Source organism: Micropterus salmoides, unplaced genomic scaffold, assembly GCF_014851395.1.
Source record: "Micropterus salmoides isolate LMB-PRFRI ecotype aquatic unplaced genomic scaffold, ASM1485139v1 Ms_hic_scaffold_1, whole genome shotgun sequence".
Classification (NCBI taxonomy): Eukaryota; Metazoa; Chordata; class Actinopteri; order Centrarchiformes; family Centrarchidae; genus Micropterus; species Micropterus salmoides.
This window is the reverse complement of record NW_024040040.1, coordinates 619814-637064: the sequence shown is the minus strand read 5'-3', so window position 1 is coordinate 637064 and position 17251 is coordinate 619814. Positions and strand designations below refer to the sequence as shown.

General features: G+C 47.0%; 8 non-coding genes across 8 annotated transcripts; all 8 read right to left on the bottom strand.

Annotated features, from left to right (window-relative positions):
* Window positions 1-685: 685 nt before the first annotated feature.
* On the bottom strand, window positions 686-757 carry trnag-ucc. Its single transcript has one exon. It is a non-coding gene; the product is annotated as a tRNA-Gly (tRNA).
* A 4184-nt stretch (window positions 758-4941) lies between these two features.
* trnaa-ugc lies at window positions 4942-5013 on the bottom strand. Its single transcript has one exon. It is a non-coding gene; the product is annotated as a tRNA-Ala (tRNA).
* A 629-nt stretch (window positions 5014-5642) lies between these two features.
* trnag-ucc lies at window positions 5643-5714 on the bottom strand. The gene has a single exon. It is a non-coding gene; the product is annotated as a tRNA-Gly (tRNA).
* Window positions 5715-9204: 3490 nt separating this feature from the next.
* Window positions 9205-9276, bottom strand: trnaa-ugc. Its single transcript has one exon. It is a non-coding gene; the product is annotated as a tRNA-Ala (tRNA).
* A 1886-nt stretch (window positions 9277-11162) lies between these two features.
* trnaa-ugc lies at window positions 11163-11234 on the bottom strand. The gene has a single exon. It is a non-coding gene; the product is annotated as a tRNA-Ala (tRNA).
* A 615-nt stretch (window positions 11235-11849) lies between these two features.
* On the bottom strand, window positions 11850-11921 carry trnag-ucc. The gene has a single exon. It is a non-coding gene; the product is annotated as a tRNA-Gly (tRNA).
* A 3506-nt stretch (window positions 11922-15427) lies between these two features.
* Window positions 15428-15498, bottom strand: trnaa-ugc. The gene has a single exon. It is a non-coding gene; the product is annotated as a tRNA-Ala (tRNA).
* Window positions 15499-16125: 627 nt separating this feature from the next.
* trnag-ucc lies at window positions 16126-16196 on the bottom strand. The gene has a single exon. It is a non-coding gene; the product is annotated as a tRNA-Gly (tRNA).
* Between the last annotated feature and the right edge of the window lie 1055 nt (window positions 16197-17251).

Sequence of the window (17251 nt, the reverse complement as noted above, 5' to 3'; positions counted from 1 at the left end):
GCCGGGGATTGAACCCGGGGCCTCATACATGCAAAGCATCGCTCTACCACTGAGCTACATCCCCACGGCCAAAAAGGCAGGAGACAGCGCAAAGCATCTATTTCTGACCGCCTAATCTTCAACAAGCAAAGTCTAACTTTTTTGGCTTCATGCGCCCCTGAGCAACTTTCATAGTTATATCCAGTTCTCTTATCATCTATGCTGTAACCTAAGTGTCTTCATGCACAGCCGAGCAACTAGATCAGCAATGAATCACCATAAAGACGGTTGTGACCGGCATCTCCATCCATCCATCGTCAACCGCTTATGCTGCGTTACAGGGTTGCGGGGGCTGGAGCCAATCCCAGCTGACATGGGGCGAAAGGCGGGGTACCCCCTGGACAGGTCGCTGTCCATCGCAGGGCCACATAGACAAGAAGCAGGCAACGCAAACCTATGGACAATTTAAAGTCAGCAACTAACCTAGTCCGCATGTCTTTGGAGGGTGGAGGAAGCCGGAGCACCCGAGAGAACCCAAGCAGACACGGCAGAACATGCAAACTCCTCACAGAAAGGCCGTGACGACCGGGCTCGAACCCACGACCTTCTCATGACCAGCATCTGCACCGGTTAAAAGGCAGCTCCCGAGAGTCTTCAGAGTGACATCGCTGGACAGAGGTGAAGCGTTGCACAAGAAGTAACGACCTGCGATGGCCGGGAATCGAACCCGGGTCAACTGCTTGGAAGGCAGCTATGCTCACCACTATACCACCATCGCTGCAGGCAGCAAGAGTTCCAGCTGTTTGTTTTTTGTGGTTTTGAGACAGCCCAGAGTCCTGCACGGTGATGGTCAGCAGTAAAACACAATTCAGATGCACTGGATTGAACCGGGACCTCATACATGCAAAATGCATTACTAACTGTCCATGAAATCCTATGTATGTAACGATTCTTTAGGCGTATCCTCAGTCTGTTTTGTCCTGTCCTGTCTCTTAAGGCCCCCTACTCTGCAGCTGATTGGCTAACCCTAACCCTAACTGGTCCATCACGTCATGCACCCTGGCCAAAAAGCCCTACACTGTGAAAGAAAGGGCTGTGAAACTGTGGATATTTGTATTTCAGAGTCACAAGCCAGGTGACATGACTGTTTCACTGTTAGAATTCGATCTATTGTTACCGTAACATTGAAATGTCTAGAAGAGCCCACGATTAAATCATTTTAACTTTATCAGTGCTGCATGACTTGTGTGGGACGAAAGAGCTCAAGAGTGATGGGAAACTCCACCTGAGTGCATGATTTTTTCCAAGACGTTCTTACAGAACATCCAGAAGCCAAGGACTGAACTGTGTATGACATCATCCTATGAAATGAATTGTTTGGTCAGATATTCACTACATGGCCGTGGAATGGAAACGGAAATACATGCAAAATCATTGCATTACTAACTGTCCATGAAATCGTATGTATGTAACGAATTCTTTAGGCATATCCTCACTCTGTTTTTGTGCTTTGTGTGATACTTGCGCAATACTACAGTCCTGTCTTTTAAGGCCCCCTACCGTGCAGCTGACTGGCTAACCATAACCCTGACCGGGTCCATCACGTCATGCACCCTGGCCCAAAAAGCCCTTCTGTTACCGTAACATTTGAAATGTGTAGAAGAGCCACACGATTAAATCATTTTAACTTTATCAGTGCTACATCGCTGGACAGAGGTGAAGCGTTTGCACAAGAAGTAACAACCTGCGATGGCCGGGAATCGACCTCGGGTAAACTGCTTGGAATGCAGCTATGCTCACCACTATACCACCATCGCTGCAGGCAAGCAAGGAGTTCCAGCTGTTGTTTTTTTGTGGTTTTTGAGACAGCCCAGAGTCCTGCACGGTGATGGTCAGCAGTAAAACACAATTCAGATGCACTGGATTGAACGGGACCTCATACATGCAAAATCATTGCATTACTAACTGTCCATGAAATCCTATGTATGTAACGAATTCTTTAGGCGTATCCTCAGTCTGTTTTTGTCCTGTCTGTCTCTTTAAGGCCCCCTACTCTGCAGCTGATTGGCTAACCCTAACCCTAACTGGGTCCATCACGTCATGCACCCTGGCCCAAAAAGCCCTACACTGTGAAAGAAAGGGCTGTGAAACTGTGGATAATTTGTATTTCAGAGTCACAAGCCAGGGTGACATGATGTTTCACTGTTAGAATTCGATCTATTTGTTACCGTAACATTTGAATGTCTAGAAGAGCCACACGATTAAATCATTTAACTTTATCAGTGCTGCATGACTTGTGTGGGGACGAAGAGCTCAAGGTGATGGGAAACTCCACCTGAGTGCATGATTTTTTCCAAGACGTTCTTACAGAACATCCAGAAGATCCAGACCTTCTCTTTAAGGCCCCCTACCGTGCAGCTGACTGGCTAACCAACGTCGTGCACCCTGGCCCAAAAAGCCCTTCTGTTACCGTAACATTTGAAATGTGTAGAAGAGCCACACGATTAAATCATTTTAACTTTATCAGTGCTGCATGACTTGTGTGGGACGAAAGAGCTCAAGAGTGATGGGGAACGCCACTGAGAGCATCGATTTTTTCCAAGATGTTCTTACAGACACTCAGGAAGCCAAGGACTGAACTGTGGATGACATCATCTTATGAAATGGTCAGATATTCACTACATGGCCGTGGAATGGAAACGGGCCCATGTCGAAGATAGTGAACGCCATACTGGAGTTCCAGCTGTTTGTTTTTTTGTGGTTTTTGAGACAGCCCAGAGTCCTGCACGGTGATGGTCAGCAGTAAAACACAATTCAGATGCACTGGATTGAACCGGGACTAACATGCAAAATCATTGCATTACTAACTGTCCATGAATCCTATGTATGTAACGAATTCTTTAGGCGTATCCTCAGTCTGTTTTGTCCTGTCCTGTCTCTTTAAGGCCCCTACTCTGCAGCTGATTGGCTAACCCTAACCCTAACTGGGTCCATCACGTCATGCACCCTGGCCCAAAAAGCCCTACACTGTGAAAGAAAGGGCTGTGAACTGTGGATAATTTGTATTTCAGAGTCACAAGCCAGGTGACATGACTGTTTCACTGTTAGAATTCGATCTATTTGTTACCGTAACATTTGAAATGTCTAGAAGAGCCACACGATTAAATCATTTTAACTTTATCAGTGCTGCATGACTTGTGGTGGGACGAAAGAGCTCAAGAGTGATGGGAAACTCCACCTGAGTGCATGATTTTTCCAAGACGTTCTTACAGAACATCCAGAAGCCAAGGACTGAACTGTGTATGACATCATCCTATGAAATGAATTGTTTGGTCAGATATTCACTACATGGCCGTGGAATGGAAACGGAAATACATGCAAAATCATTGCATTACTAACTGTCCATGAAATCGTATGTATGTAACGAATTCTTTAGGCATATCCTCACTCTGTTTTTTGTGCTTTGTGTGATACTTGCGCAATACTACAGTCCTGTCTCTTTAAGGCCCCCTACCGTGCAGCTGACTGGCTACCATAACCCTGACCGGGTCCATCACGTCATGCACCCTGGCCCAAAAAGCCCTTCTGTTACCGTAACATTTGAAATGTGTAGAAGAGCCACACGATTAAATCATTTTAACTTTATCAGTGCTACATCGCTGGACAGAGGTGAAGCGTTGCACAAGAAGTAACAACCTGCGATGGCCGGGAATCGACCTCGGGTAAAACTGCTTGGAATGCAGCTATGCTCACACTATACCACCATCGCTGCAGGCAAGCAAGGAGTTCCAGCGTTTGTTTTTTTGTGGTTTTTGAGACAGCCCAGAGTCCTGCACGGTGATGGTCAGCAGTAAAACACAATTCAGATGCACTGGATTGAACCGGGACCTCATACATGCAAATCATTGCATTACTAACTGTCCATGAAATCCTATGTATGTAACGAATTCTTTAGGCGTATCCTCAGTCTGTTTTGTCCTGTCCTGTCTCTTTAAGGCCCCTACTCTGCAGCTGATTGGCTAACCCTAACCCTAACTGGGTCCATCACGTCATGCACCCTGGCCCAAAAAGCCCTACACTGTGAAAGAAAGGCTGTGAAACTGTGGATAATTTGTATTTCAGAGTCACAAGCCAGGTGACATGACTTGTTTCACTGTTAGAATTCGTTATTTGTTACCGTAACATTTGAAATGTCTAGAAGAGCCACACGATTAAATCATTTTAACTTTATCAGTGCTGCTGACTTGTGTGGGATGAAAGAGCTCAAGAGTGATGGGAAACGCCACCTGAGTGCTGATTTTTTCCAAGACGTTCTTACAGAACACCCAGAAGCCAAGGACTGAACTGTGTATGACATCATCCTATGAAATGAATTGTTTGGTCAGATATTCACTACATGGCCGTGGAATGGAAACGGAAATACATGCAAAATCATTGCATTACTAACTGTCCATGAAATCGTATGTATGTAACGAATTCTTTAGGCATATCCTCACTCTGTTTTGTGCTTGTTGTGTGATACTTGCGCAATACTACAGTCCTGTCTCTTTAAGGCCCCCTACCGTGCAGCTGACTGGCTAACCATAACGTCGTGCACCTGGCCCAAAAAGCCCTTCTGTTACCGTAACATTTGAAATGTGTAGAAGAGCCACACGATTAAATCATTTTAACTTTATCAGTGCTGCATGACTTGTGTGGGACGAAAGAGCTCAAGAGTGATGGGGAACGCCACCTGAGAGCATCGATTTTTTCCAAGATGTTCTTACAGAACATCAGGAAGCCAAGGACTGAACTGTGGATGACATCATCTTATGAAATGGTCAGATATTCACTACATGGCCGTGGAATGGAAACGGGCCCATGTCGAAGATAGTGAACGCCATACTGCTCCCAATGGCGATAGGGAGACATTTGAATGGTGAGAAGGCACTATCCAAGTGGAGATAGTTTCCAATATGCTGCTGGAGATGCCGGGGATTGAACCCGGGGCCTCATACATGCAAAGCATGCGCTCTACCACTGAGCTACATCCCCACGGCCAAAAAGGTAGGAGACAGCGCAAAGCATCTATTTCTGACCGCCTAATCTTCAACAAGCAAAGTCTAACTTTTTTGGCTTCATGCCAATGAGCAACTTTCATAGTTATATCCAGTTCTCTTTATTCATCTATGCTGTAACCTAAGTTGTCTTCATGCACAGCCGAGCAACTAGATCAGCAATGAATCACCATAAAGACGGTTGTTGACCGGCATCTCCATCCATCCATCGTCAACCGCTTATGCTGCGTACAGGGTTGCGGGGGCTGGAGCCAATCCCAGCTGACATGGGGCGAAAGGCGGGGTACCCCTGGACAGGTCGCCTGTCCATCGCAGGGCCACACATAGACAAAGAAGCAGGCACACACAAACCTATGGACAATTTAGAGTCAGCAACTAACCTAGTCCGCATGTCTTTGGGGGTGGGAGGAAGCCGGAGCACCCGGAGAGAACCCACGCAGACATGGCGAGAACATGCAAACTCCTCACAGAAAGGCCGTGACGACCGGGGCTCGAACCCACGACCTTCTCATGACCAGCATCTGCACCGGTTAAAAGGCAGCTCCCGAGAGTGTTCAGAGTGACATCGCTGGACAGAGGTGAAGCGTTGCACAAGAAGTAACGACCTGCGATGGCCGGGAATCGAACCCGGGTCAACTGCTTGGAAGGCAGCTATGCTCACCACTATACCACCATCGCTGCAGGTAAGCAAGGAGTTCCAGCTGTTTGTTTTTTTGTGGTTTTTGAGACAGCCCAGAGTCCTGCACGGTGATGGTCAGCAGTAAAACACAATTCAGATGCACTGGATTGAACCGGGACCTCATACATGAAAATCATTGCATTACTAACTGTCCATGAAATCCTATGTATGTAACGAATTCTTTAGGCGTATCCTCAGTCTGTTTTGTCCTGTCCTGTCTCTTTAAGGCCCCCTACTCTGCAGCTGATTGGCTAACCCTAACCCTAACTGGGTCCATCACGTCATGCACCCTGGCCCAAAAGCCCTACACTGTGAAAGAAACGGCTGTGAAACTGTGGATAATTTGTATTTCAGAGTCACAAGCCAGGTGACATGACTTGTTTCACTGTTAGAATTCGATCTATTTGTTACCGTAACATTTGAAATGTCTAGAAGAGCCACACGATTAAATCATTTTAACTTTATCAGTGCTGTATGACTTGTGTGGGATGAAAGAGCTCAAGAGTGATGGGAAACGCCACCTGAGTGCATGATTTTTCCAAGACGTTCTTACAGAACATCCAGAAGCCAAGGACTGAACTGTGTATGACATCATCCTATGAAATGAATTGTTTGGTCAGATATTCACTACATGGCCGTGGAATGGAAACGGAAATACATGCAAAATCATTGCATTACTAACTGTCCATGAAATCGTATGTATGTAACGAATTCTTAGGCATATCCTCACTCTGTTTTTGTGCTTTGTGTGATACTTGCGCAATACTACAGTCCTGTCTCTTTAAGGCCCCCTACCGTGCAGCTGACTGGCTAACCATAACCCTGACCGGGTCCATCACGTCATGCACCCTGGCCCAAAAAGCCCTTCTGTTACCGTAACATTTTGTGTAGAAGAGCCACACGATTAAATCATTTTAACTTTATCAGTGCATGACTTGTGTGGGACGAAAGAGCTCAAGAGTGATGGGGAACGCCGCTCTGAGAGCATCGATTTTTCCAAGACGTTTCTTACAGAACATCAGGAAGCCAAGGACTGAACTGTGGATGACATCATCTTATGAAATGGTCAGATATTCACTACATGGCCGTGGAATGGAAACGGGCCCATGTCGAAGATAGTGAACGCCATACTGCTCCCAATGGCGTTAGGGAGACGCGATGCAGTGCAAAGCACTTTGAATGGTGAGAAAGGCACTATCCAAGTGGAGATAGTTTTCCATATATGCTGCTGGAGATGCCGGGGATTGAACCCGGGGCCTCATACATGCAAAGCATGCGCTCTAGTTCTCTTTATTCATCTATGCTGTAACCTAAGTTGTCTTCATGCACAGCCGAGCAACTAGATCAGCAATGAATCACCATAAAGACGGTTGTTGACCGGCATCTCCATCCATCCATCGTCAACCGCTTATGCTGCGTACAGGGTTGCGGGGCTGGAGCCAATCCCAGCTGACATGGGGCGAAAGGCGGGGTACCCCCTGGACAGGTCGCCTGTCCATCGCAGGGCCACACATAGACAAAGAAGCAGGCACACGCAAACTATGGACAATTTAGAGTCAGCAACTAACCTAGTCCGCATGTCTTTGGAGGGTGGAGGAAGCCGGAGCACCCGGAGAGAACCCACGCAGACACGGCGAGAACATGCAAACTCCTCACAGAAAGGCCGTGACGACCGGGGCTCGAACCCACGACCTTCTCATGACCAGCATCTGCACCGGTTAAAAGGCAGCTCCCGAGAGTCTTCAGAGTGACATCGCTGGACAGAGGTGAAACGTTGCACAAGAAGAACGACCTGCGACGACAACAGAAAGAAGCCAAGGACTGAACTGTGTATGACATCATCCTATGAAATGAATTGTTTGGTCAGATATTCACTACATGGCTGTGGAATGGAAACGGAAATACATGCAAAATCATTGCATTACTAACTGTCCATGAAATCGTATGTATGTAACGAATTCTTTAGGCATATCCTCACTCTTTTTTGTGCTTTGTGTGATACTTGCGCAATACTACAGTCCTGTCTCTTTAAGGCCCCCTACCGTGCAGCTGACTGGCTAACCATAACCCTGACCGGGTCCATCACGTCATGCACCCTGGCCCAAAAAGCCCTTCTGTTACCGTAACATTTGAAATGTGTAGAAGAGCCACACGATTAAATCATTTTAACTTTATCAGTGCTACATCGCTGGACAGAGGTGAAGCGTTGCACAAGAAGTAACAACCTGCGATGGCCGGGAATCGACCTCGGGTAAAACTGCTTGGAATGCAGCTATGCTCACCACTATCCACCATCGCTGCAGGCAAGCAGGAGTTCCAGCTTTTGTTTTTTTGTGGTTTTTGAGACAGCCCAGAGTCCTGCACGGTGATGGTCAGCAGTAAAACACAATTCAGATGCACTGGATTGAACCGGGACCTCATACATGCAAAATCATTGCATTACTAACTGTCCATGAAATCCTATGTATGTAACGAATTCTTTAGGCGTATCCTCAGTCTGTTTTTGTCCTGTCCTGTCTCTTTAAGGCCCCCTACTCTGCAGCTGATTGGCTAACCCTAACCCTAACGGGTCCATCACGTCATGCACCCTGGCCCAAAAGCCCTACACTGTGAAAGAAACGGCTGTGAAACTGTGGATAATTTGTATTTCAGAGTCACAAGCCAGGTGACATGACTTGTTTCACTGTTAGAATTCGATCTATTTGTTACCGTAACATTTGAAATGTCTAGAAGAGCCACACGATTAAATCTTTTAACTTTATCAGTGCTGCATGACTTGTGTGGGACGAAAGAGCTCAAGAGTGATGGGAAACGCCACCTGAGTGCATGATTTTTCCAAGACGTTCTTACAGAACACCCAGAAGCCAAGGACTGAACTGTGTATGACATCATCCTATGAAATGAATTGTTTGGTCAGATATTCACTACATGGCCGTGGAATGGAAACGGAAATACATGCAAAATCATTGCATTACTAACTGTCCATGAAATCGTATGTATGTAACGAATCTTTAGGCATATCCTCACTCTTTTTGTGCTTTGTGTGATACTTGCGCAATACTACAGTCCTGTCTCTTTAAGGCCCCCTACCGTGCAGCTGACTGGCTAACCATAACGTCGTGCACCCTGGCCCAAAAAGCCCTTCTGTTACCGTAACATTTGAAATGTGTAGAAGAGCCACACGATTAAATCATTTTAACTTTATCAGTGCTGCATGACTTGTGTGGGACGAAAGAGCTCAAGAGTGATGGGGAACGCCCCTGAGAGCATCGATTTTTTCCAAGACGTTCTTACAGAACATCAGGAAGCCAAGGACTGAACTGTGGATGACATCATCTTATGAAATGGTCATATTCACTACATGGCCGTGGAATGGAAACGGGCCATGTCGAAGATAGTGAACGCCATACTGCTCCCAATGGCGATAGGAGACACTTTGAATGGTGAGAAAGGCACTATCCAAGTGGAGATAGTTTTCCATAATGCTGCTGGAGATGCCGGGGATTGAACCCGGGGCCTCATACATGCAAAGCATGCGCTCTACCACTGAGCTACATCCCCACGGCCAAAAAGGAGACAGCGCAAAGCATCTATTTCTGACCGCCTAATCTTCAACAAGCAAAGTCTAACTTTTTTGGCTTCATGCGCCCTGAGCAACTTTCATAGTTATATCCAGTTCTCTTTATTCATCTATGCTGTAACCTAAGTTGTCTTCATGCACAGCCGAGCAACTAGATCAGCAATGAATCACCATAAAGACGGTTGTGACCGGCATCTCCATCCATCCATCGTCAACCGCTTATGCTGCGTACAGGGTTGCGGGGGCTGGAGCCAATCCAGCTGACATGGGGCGAAAGGCGGGGTACCCCCTGGACAGGTCGCCTGTCCATCGCAGGGCCACACATAGACAAAGAAGCAGGCACACAAACCTATGGACAATTTAGAGTCAGCAACTAACCTAGTCCGCATGTCTTTGGAGGGTGGGAGGAAGCCGGAGCACCCGGAGAGAACCCACGCAGACACGGCGGAACATGCAAACTCCTCACAGAAAGGCCGTGACGACCGGGGCTCGAACCCACGACCTTCTCATGACCAGCATCTGCACCGGTTAAAAGGCAGCTCCCGAGTCTTCAGAGTGACATCGCTGGACAGAGGTGAAGCGTTGCACAAGAAGAACCTGCGATGGCCGGAATCGAACCCGGTCAACTGCTTGGAAGGCAGCTATGCTCACCACTATACCACCATCGCTGCAGGCAAGCAAGGAGTTCCAGCTGTTTGTTTTTTTGTGGTTTTTGAGACAGCCAGAGTCCTGCACGGTGATGGTCAGCAGTAAAACACAATTCAGATGCACTGGATTGAACCGGGACCTCATACATGCAAATCATTGCATTACTAACTGTCCATGAAATCCTATGTATGTAACGAATTCTTTAGGCGTATCCTCAGTCTGTTTTTTGTCCTGTCCTGTCTCTTTAAGGCCCCCTACTCTGCAGCTGATTGGCTAACCCTAACCCTAACTGGGTCCATCACGTCATGCACCCTGGCCCAAAAAGCCCTACACTGTGAAAGAAACGGCTGTGAAACTGTGGATAATTTGTATTTCAGAGTCACAAGCCAGGTGACATGACTTGTTTCACTGTTAGAATTCGATCTATTTGTTACCGTAACATTTGAAATGTCTAGAAGAGCCCACGATTAAATCATTTTAACTTTATCAGTGCTGCATGACTTGTGTGGGACGAAAGAGCTCAAGAGTGATGGGAAACGCCACCTGAGTGCATGATTTTTTCCAAGACGTTCTTACAGAACACCAGAAGCCAAGGACTGAACTGTGTATGACATCATCCTATGAATGAATTGTTTGGTCAGATATTCACTACATGGCCGTGGAATGGAAACGGAAATACATGCAAATCATTGCATTACTAACTGTCCATGAAATCGTATGTATGTAACGAATTCTTTAGGCATATCCTCACTCTGTTTTTGTGCTTTGTGTGATACTTGCGCAATACTACAGTCCTGTCTCTTTAAGGCCCCCTACCGTGCAGCTGACTGGCTAACCATAACGTCGTGCACCCTGGCCCAAAAAGCCCTTCTGTTACCGTAACATTTGAAATGTGTAGAAGAGCCACACGATTAAATCATTTTAACTTTATCAGTGCTGCATGACTTGTGTGGGACGAAAGAGCTCAAGAGTGATGGGGAACGCCACCTGAGAGCATCGATTTTTTCCAAGATGTTCTTACAGAACATCAGGAAGCCAAGGACTGAACTGTGGATGACATCATCTTATGAAATGGTCAGATATTCACTACATGGCCGTGGAATGGAAACGGGCCCATGTCGAAGATAGTGAACGCCATACTGCTCCCAATGGCGATAGGGACACTTTGAATGGTGAGAAAGGCACTATCCAAGTGGAGATAGTTTTCCATATATGCTGCTGGAGATGCCGGGGATTGAACCCGGGGCCTCATACATGCAAAGCATGCGCTCTACCACTGAGCTACATCCCCACGGCCAAAAGGCAGGAGACAGCGCAAAGCATCTATTTCTGACCGCCTAATCTTCAACAAGCAAAGTCTAACTTTTTTGGCTTCATGCCAATGAGCAACTTTCATAGTTATATCCAGTTCTCTTTATTCATCTATGCTGTAACCTAAGTTGTCTTCATGCACAGCCGAGCAACTAGATCAGCAATGAATCACCATAAAGACGGTTGTTGACCGCATCTCCATCCATCCATCGTCACCGCTTATGCTGCGTACAGGGTTGCGGGGGCTGGAGCCAATCCCAGCTGACATGGGGCGAAAGGCGGGGTACCCCCTGGACAGGTCGCCTGTCCATCGCAGGGCCACACATAGACAAAGAAGCAGGCACACACAAACCTATGGACAATTTAGAGTCAGCAACTAACCTAGTCCGCATGTCTTTGGCGGGTGGGAGGAAGCCGGAGCACCCGCAGACATGGCGAGAACATGCAAACTCCTCACAGAAAGGCCGTGACGACCGGGGCTCGAACCCACGACCTTCTCATGACCAGCATCTGCACCGGTTAAAAGGCAGCTCCCGAGAGTGTTCAGAGTGACATCGCTGGACAGAGGTGAAGCGTTGCACAAGAAGTAACGACCTGCGATGGCCGGGAATCGAACCCGGGTCAACTGCTTGGAAGGCAGCTATGCTCACCACTATACCACCATCGCTGCAGGTAAGCAAGGAGTTCCAGCTGTTTGTTTTTTTGTGGTTTTTGAGACAGCCCAGAGTCCTGCACGGTGATGGTCAGCAGTAAAACACAATTCAGATGCACTGGATTGAACCGGGACCTCATACATGCAAATCATTGCATTACTAACTGTCCATGAAATCCTATGTATGTAACGAATTCTTTAGGCGTATCCTCAGTCTGTTTTTGTCCTGTCCTGTCTCTTTAAGCCCCCTACTCTGCAGCTGATTGGCTAACCCTAACCCTAACTGGGTCCATCACGTCATGCACCCTGGCCCAAAAAGCCCTACACTGTGAAAGAAACGGCTGTGAAACTGTGGATAATTTGTATTTCAGAGTCACAAGCCAGGTGACATGACTTGTTTCACTGTTAGAATTCGATCTATTTGTTACCGTAACATTTGAAATGTCTAGAAGAGCCACACGATTAAATCATTTTAACTTTATCAGTGCTGTATGACTTGTGTGGGATGAAAGAGCTCAAGAGTGATGGGAAACGCCACCTGAGTGCATGATTTTTTCCAAGACGTTCTTACAGAACATCCAGAAGCCAAGGACTGAACTGTGTATGACATCATCCTATGAAATGAATTGTTTGGTCAGATATTCACTACATGGCCGTGGAATGGAAACGGAAATACATGCAAAATCATTGCATTACTAACTGTCCATGAAATCGTATGTATGTAACGAATTCTTAGGCATATCCTCACTCTGTTTTTGTGCTTTGTGTGATACTTGCGCAATACTACAGTCCTGTCTCTTTAAGGCCCCCTACCGTGCAGCTGACTGGCTAACCATAACCCTGACCGGGTCCATCACGTCATGCACCCTGGCCCAAAAAGCCCTTCTGTTACCGTAACATTTGAAATGTGTAGAAGAGCCACACGATTAAATCATTTTAACTTTATCAGTGCTGCATGACTTGTGTGGGACGAAAGAGCTCAAGAGTGATGGGGAACGCCGCCTGAGAGCATCGATTTTTTCCAAGACGTTCTTACAGAACATCAGGAAGCCAAGGACTGAACTGTGGATGACATCATCTTATGAAATGGTCAGATATTCACTACATGGCCGTGGAATGGAAACGGGCCCATGTCGAAGATAGTGAACGCCATACTGCTCCCAATGGCGTTAGGGAGACGCGATGCAGTGCAAAGCACTTTGAATGGTGAGAAAGGCACTATCCAAGTGGAGATAGTTTTCCATATATGCTGCTGGAGATGCCGGGGATTGAACCCGGGGCCTCATACATGCAAAGCATGCGCTCTAGTTCTCTTTATTCATCTATGCTGTAACCTAAGTTGTCTTCATGCACAGCCGAGCAACTAGATCAGCAATGAATCACCATAAAGACGGTTGTTGACCGGCATCTCCATCCATCCATCGTCAACCGCTTATGCTGCGTACAGGGTTGCGGGGGCTGGAGCCAATCCAGCTGACATGGGGCAAAGGCGGGTACCCCCTGGACAGGTCGCCTGTCCATCGCAGGGCCACACATAGACAAAGAAGCAGGCACACGCAAACCTATGGACAATTTAGAGTCAGCAACTAACCTAGTCCGCATGTCTTTGGAGGGTGGGAGGAAGCCGGAGCACCCGGAGAGAACCCACGCAGACACGGCGAGAACATGCAAACTCCTCACAGAAAGGCCGTGACGACCGGGGCTCGAACCCACGACCTTCTCATGACCAGCATCTGCACCGGTTAAAAGGCAGCTCCCGAGAGTCTTCAGAGTGACATCGCTGGACAGAGGTGAAACGTTGCACAAGAAGAAACGACCTGCGACGACATACAGAACATCCAGAAGCCAAGGACTGAACTGTGTATGACATCATCCTATGAAATGAATTGTTTGGTCAGATATTCACTACATGGCTGTGGAATGGAAACGGAAATACATGCAAAATCATTGCATTACTAACTGTCCATGAAATCGTATGTATGTAACGAATTCTTTAGGCATATCCTCACTCTGTTTTTGTGCTTTGTGTGATACTTGCGCAATACTACAGTCCTGTCTCTTTAAGGCCCCCTACCGTGCAGCTGACTGGCTAACCATAACCCTGACCGGGTCCATCACGTCATGCACCCTGGCCCAAAAGCCCTTCTGTTACCGTAACATTTGAAATGTGTAGAGAGCCACGATTAAATCATTTTAACTTTATCAGTGCTACATCGCTGGACAGAGGTGAAGCGTTGCACAAGAAGTAACACCTGCGATGGCCGGGAATCGACCTCGGGTAAAACTGCTTGGAATGCAGCTATGCTCACCACTATACCACCATCGCTGCAGGCAAGCAAGGAGTTCCAGCTGTTTGTTTTTTTGTGGTTTTTGAGACAGCCCAGAGTCCTGCACGGTGATGGTCAGCAGTAAAACACAATTCAGATGCACTGGATTGAACCGGGACCTCATACATGCAAAATCATTGCATTACTAACTGTCCATGAAATCCTATGTATGTAACGAATTCTTTAGGCGTATCCTCAGTCTGTTTTTGTCCTGTCCTGTCTCTTTAAGGCCCCCTACTCTGCAGCTGATTGGCTAACCCTAACCCTAACTGGGTCCATCACGTCATGCACCCTGGCCCAAAAAGCCCTACACTGTGAAAGAACGGCTGTGAAACTGTGGATAATTTGTATTTCAGAGTCACAAGCCAGGTGACATGACTTGTTTCACTGTTAGAATTCGATCTATTTGTTACCGTAACATTTGAAATGTCTAGAAGAGCCACACGATTAAATCATTTTAACTTTATCAGTGCTGCATGACTTGTGTGGGACGAAAGAGCTCAAGAGTGATGGGAAACGCCACCTGAGTGCATGATTTTTTCCAAGACGTTCTTACAGAACACCAGAAGCCAAGGACTGAACTGTGTATGACATCATCCTATGAAATGAATTGTTTGGTCAGATATTCACTACATGGCCGTGGAATGGAAACGGAAATACATGCAACATTGCATTACTAACTGTCCATGAAATCGTATGTATGTAACGAATTCTTTAGGCATATCCTCACTCTGTTTTTGTGCTTTGTGTGATACTTGCGCAATACTACAGTCCTGTCTCTTTAAGGCCCCCTACCGTGCAGCTGACTGGCTAACCATAACGTCGTGCACCCTGGCCCAAAAAGCCCTTCTGTTACCGTAACATTTGAAATGTGTAGAAGAGCCACACGATTAATCATTTTAACTTTATCAGTGCTGCATGACTTGTGTGGGACGAAAGAGCTCAAGATGATGGGGAACGCCACCTGAGAGCATCGATTTTTTCCAAGACGTTCTTACAGAACATCAGGAAGCCAAGGACTGAACTGTGGATGACATCATCTTATGAATGGTCAGATATTCACTACATGGCCGTGGAATGGAACGGCCCATGTCGAAGATAGTGAACGCCATACTGCTCCCAATGGCGATAGGGAACACTTTGAATGGTGAGAAAGGCACTATCCAAGTGGAGATAGTTTTCCATATATGCTGCTGGAGATGCCGGGATTGAACCCGGGGCCTCATACATGCAAAGCATGCGCTCTACCACTGAGCTACATCCCCACGGCCAAAAAGGTAGGAGACAGCGCAAGCATCTATTTCTGACCGCCTAATCTTCAACAAGCAAAGTCTAACTTTTTTGGCTTCATGCGCCCCTGAGCAACTTTCATAGTTATATCCAGTTCTCTTTATTCATCTATGCTGTAACCTAAGTTGTCTTCATGCACAGCCGAGCAACTAGATCAGCAATGAATCACCATAAAGACGGTTTTGACCGGCATCTCCATCCATCCATCGTCAACCGCTTATGCTGCGTACAGGGTTGCGGGGCTGGAGCCAATCCCAGCTGACATGGGCGAAAGGCGGGTACCCCCTGGACAGGTCGCCTGTCCATCGCAGGGCCACACATAGACAAAGAAGCAGGCACACGCAAACCTATGGACAATTTAGAGTCAGCAACTAACCTAGTCCGCATGTCTTTGGAGGGTGGGAGGAAGCCGGAGCACCCGAGAGAACCCACGCAGACACGGCGAGAACATGCAAACTCCTCACAGAAAGGCCGTGACGACCGGGGCTCGAACCCACGACCTTCTCATGACCAGCATCTGCACCGGTTAAAAGGCAGCTCCCGAGAGTCTTCAGAGTGACATCGCTGGACAGAGGTGAAGCGTTGCACAAGAAGAAACGACCTGCGATGGCCGGAATCGAACCCGGGTCAACTGCTTGGAAGGCAGCTATGCTCACCACTATACCACCATCGCTGCAGGCAAGCAAGGAGTTCCAGCTGTTTGTTTTTTTGTGGTTTTTGAGACAGCCCAGAGTCCTGCACGGTGATGGTCAGCAGTAAAACACAATTCAGATGCACTGGATTGAACCGGGACCTCATACATGCAAAATCATTGCATTACTAACTGTCCATGAAATCCTATGTATGTAACGAATTCTTTAGGCGTATCCTCAGTCTGTTTTTGTCCTGTCCTGTCTCTTTAAGGCCCCCTACTCTGCAGCTGATTGGCTAACCCTAACCCTAACTGGGTCCATCACGTCATGCACCCTGGCCCAAAAGCCCTACACTGTGAAAGAAACGGCTGTGAAACTGTGGATAATTTGTATTTCAGAGTCACAAGCCAGGTGACATGACTTGTTTCACTGTTAGAATTCGATCTATTTGTTACCGTAACATTTGAAATGTCTAGAAGAGCCACACGATTAAATCATTTTAACTTTATCAGTGCTGCATGACTTGTGTGGGACGAAAGAGCTCAAGAGTGATGGGAAACGCCACCTGAGTGCATGATTTTTTCCAAGACGTTCTTACAGAACACCCAAAGCCAAGGACTGAACTGTGTATGACATCATCCTATGAAATGAATTGTTTGGTCAGATATTCACTACATGGCCGTGGAATGGAAACGGAAATACATGCAAAATCATTGCATTACTAACTGTCCATGAAATCGTATGTATGTAACGAATTCTTTAGGCATATCCTCACTCTGTTTTTGTGCTTTGTGTGATACTTGCGCAATACTACAGTCCTGTCTCTTTAAGGCCCCCTACCGTGCAGCTGACTGGCTAACCATAACCCTGACCGGGTCCATCACGTCATGCACCCTGGCCCAAAAAGCCCTTCTGTTACCGTAACATTTGAAATGTGTAGAAGAGCCACACGATTAAATCATTTTAACTTTATCAGTGCTACATCGCTGGACAGAGTGAAGCGTTGCACAAGAAGTAACAACCTGCGATGGCCGGGAATCGACCCGGGTCAACTGCTTGGAAGCAGCTATGCTCACCACTATACCACCATCGCTGC